The 3,897-nt window shown below is 39.9% G+C and overlaps 1 pseudogene; it reads right to left on the reverse strand.

Annotated features, from left to right (window-relative positions):
• Positions 1 to 504: 504 nt before the first annotated feature.
• Positions 505 to 2,162, reverse strand: LOC149159003 (uncharacterized; annotated as a pseudogene).
• Positions 2,163 to 3,897: the final 1,735 nt, after the last annotated feature.

The following is a 3,897-nucleotide window of genomic DNA, read 5'->3' on the forward strand; positions in this document are numbered from 1 at the left end:
ATCTGAAGCTGTAACATGGATTTGAATGAAAAAATCATAACTAGAGCAGAAAGGAAACTGTTCAAAGAGTACATTCCAGTCACCACTATTTGGCAAGGTGCTCCAATTTAACTCCATTTTCATTATTGCATCCCAGCCACGTGAAAATTCTGACTTGAGTCTTTGTAGGGTGCTTCTTGTAACATTGTAACTGTGGCAACTATAGGGGTACACTGGTATGATAATTGGTATATGGTGATGTCTATTTGATCCATCAGAATAATCAGGCTGGGTCTCCACCAATGTCACTGGAGTTGGCCACTGCCAATGTGCATATATCCAAAATAATCTTGAAACCAGCATACTGACGGTGGCATTTGGAAACATTTGGCAAACCCGTGCAACAAGCACAGCAAAGTGGAACGGAAGTTCTCAATCTTGGGTACTAGCTGAAGGATCCGTGCTGTAACTCTGCATCCATTCAAACTTTTGACAGTTGTATCATCAATATTCTCAAGCAATTTTTCATCGAGAATATCCATATCTTCTGGAATTGTTCTCAGACTCATTTGTCTTCTGACATGCTTCTTGCAAAGCTTGAAATGTCTTGAAGTTCTTTTTCAGTAGTGATAAGATAGCCTTTTGCCTAAAGATCGCCCCTAAAGTCTTATTTTTACAATTAAAACAGAGACGGACCATGCCATCCCATTCCTTGAAACTAATTGGAGGAAGAGGATTACAGGGTTCAATAAGTACAACCGAGGAGTCAACCTTTGGAGGAGGCCTGAAATTGTTCTTGCCAACTTTGAAGAGATGTGAAACACGAGCTAGCAATTTAGTATTCACTGAAAGCCGGCAATACAAATTATCTCCTGGATTTGCAACAAGTCTCATAGCAAACTCTCTTTGGAACATGATAATGGCACATCTAAAAATTGGTCTGTGTGATAACAATTTAAATGTAAATGGAGAAGATATCTGGTAAGGAATATTTGCTACACACACACATCGAAATAAGGTAGTTCACATTTGAGAACATCTCCTTGAATGGCCTGCAGCCGAATGGCACTGCTTGTGCCTTGTACCCTGCACTGCAATTCCAACACCATACGAGGATCCAAACCGATTGCTATTACCTTCTTGGCTACCTCTGATACCTAGTTCTGCGTTTTCTCTGATACCCACGGTTCAGAATAAAAATACAATCAATACCTTATCACACTCTACATCAACTGAACATATTGACTGTAACAAATACCCATTATTATTGTACACAATTTTGAGATGACAAATACGGTTCTGTTGGTTCTGAAGACTAAAGTTGCAGGCCCTTGCTTATGCGCTCCCAATGCACTTATGATATTTCCAAGTGCCAATAAACCCTTGTTAATGTGAACACCTTCTTTGAAATGGAGACCATCCGCACCTGTCTTCTTGGCTCGTTCAGAACCTGCAAGATCCACTAAGTGAAGCTTTGCACATAGAAAATCTTCACACCGATCTTCTGCAGTACCTGGATCACCACTTAATGCCGCATCCCATTTCCTCGTATTCACCATGTTGATTGTAAAGATAGCATGAGAACGACTGGATTGATTATTCATGTTAGTGCTTCCAGTAGCCCGACACAATGACCCTTGAGCTAAAACAGAAGCCATTTCTTCTTGAGCGGTGACATCTATCTCTGTTACACCTGTAAGATTTATTCCACCATTAGCTGTTTCCCGAATTTGTATGGGTGACTTTACATGGAGAGTTGGCTTTCCACTACCCGGACCATCTAGCTTCGCTGCAGCTGGAGGATTTGGGTCAAGTAGATCATGCACTTCTTCTTTCAGAAACAATCATTACAGTTCTGCTGTTTCCTCCAAGAGAATCCTATCTCCTCCAGCGCCATTTGTATTATCACTTATGTTGGTGCCAGACAAACGAGCTGGAATGGCGGTTCCTATTGAAAGTGCATTATGTTCACCTCATAACCACCGCAACTTTTGCTTGTACAACTGTCAACCGTCTCTTTGCAAGCACCCATATTATGACAGGTTGCATTACCGCCAACTTGGAACATGAGTGATACAGAAGGGCAACTCATTTCCATTCCTTACACATAATGATATTCCCCCGGTACCTTTAGCAGAAAATGTTAGCTGAATGCTCTTCTTTTCCTGAGCTCCACTGGGCATTTTTTCCTGCTGTTTCCAACAGTGTATGTACAGTGCGTGGTAGAACATGTGGAGGTAAAGAGGTTGTCACAAGTGTAGTTTTTCGCCTTTTACAAGTTGCTAAAACTGTAGGAACATGTTTCTGGAAAGAGAAAAGCAAGCTGGATCTTTTTCAAGATTGAGAAGTTCAAATGACACATATGATGACTGTATAAAAATCAATCTTTGAACATGAAGTCTTACTCCTGTGTAGCAGTTATCAACAATTTTGCAAATGTCTTGATCTAGCTTTGCTACATCTACCGGAATTGTAAGGTCAATCTCCTTGAGACCGAAGTAAAGAGCATTCACCGAAGTATTGGGTAAAACATCACCAGGATTTACCATAATGCCCTCAGCCACAAAAGAAGTAATTATTAAACATGTTTCCTCTTGAAGATTAATCTTAATGAGCTGCAACTGAACAACTGTTTGTGATGGACAAAGAAGGCTCTGGTGTGGCTCTAGACACTGCAGTGTCAATAGTAGTAAGCACCATTCGGGCAGGAACCTTATCATCAAAATTTAGTATATGAACCTTCTGCTGAAAGCGCGAGCCAATCCCCAATTTCGTAGCGCGCTACGAAACCGCCTAAACATGTAGCGCTGCGAAGCTGCTAAAAGAATTCTGGCACTGCGAAAACACCCTGTCTTTAAGCTAGGCTAAAAAATTTTGGCAACAGCATTTTCAGTGATAACAGTGGCTCCACTTGGGATAGTGTGCCCTTGTGGTACACTAAGAACTCGCAGGTCCAGTGCCTTACCCATTTATGACAAACAGAAATTTGCTTAACAAGCATGACTGTAGGAGAAAGAAAGCTACATCTACTGAAAAATGCTCAGTTGACCTTGAGCTTATTTGTATTTACCTATACCTACCTACCCTAACAATTTCAACTTCCTTCTGCTCAATCAATATGAAATTTCCAATGTAGCCAATCATTTACCTTATCTGACATTTGAGTCCTTTGGATGCATCGGAGTTCAGAGCTACAATGGTATTGTGATGACCGCTGCCACTGGAATTGTCTCGGATCTTTATAAGTAAACTGAAACATTGGAGATTAAAACTCTTCCATGTAATCAGCTATAGGATCCCAGAATACATGATCAGCTTGATTTTTCTTGTAACTTTCTGGCTGTGAAAACTGATCTACAACAGCAGTGTGCATCTCCTCAAGCGTAAAAGAAAAAGGAACCAGCATTCTTTCCTTGTGTTCTGTCACAGAAAGCTTCTGAAAATAATGATCATGATCATGAAAACTATATGCCTGAATTTGACCTTCTAAACCTTCAATGTATTTCTCAATGTCTTTGGCAAATTCATCAAAAAATTTCATCTTATCCTCTGCCTTGCAGTCAAAGGATTTTAAATATGAGGACAAGGACAAAGAAAAATATTCATTTGTTTCTTCTTTGCTATAATCATTATTCCATTGTTTAAAATCTGCAACTGAGGGAGAGTCTGCCACCAACTCTGACCTATCTATCCATTCCTCCAAAAACATGAGCCAAAGGTCTTAAAATGACTTAATGGATTTGACAGGAAAGTTTTCCACCCATTGTTTGCATTTCCCTTGAAGTGAATCATAGAATAACCTTATGCAAACATCCTCATGTTTAACTCTAAGAAGCTCAACAAAATGACAGAAATCTGAGATATGCTTCAGAGTTAAACTCAAATCTTTTCCATTAAATTTGGGACCATTCCTTAGAA

Source organism: Pinus tabuliformis, chromosome 5_2, assembly GCF_031772625.1.
Source record: "Pinus tabuliformis cultivar Carrire ecotype Pingquan chromosome 5_2, CPIR1, whole genome shotgun sequence".
NCBI lineage: Eukaryota > Viridiplantae > Streptophyta > Pinopsida > Pinales > Pinaceae > Pinus > Pinus tabuliformis.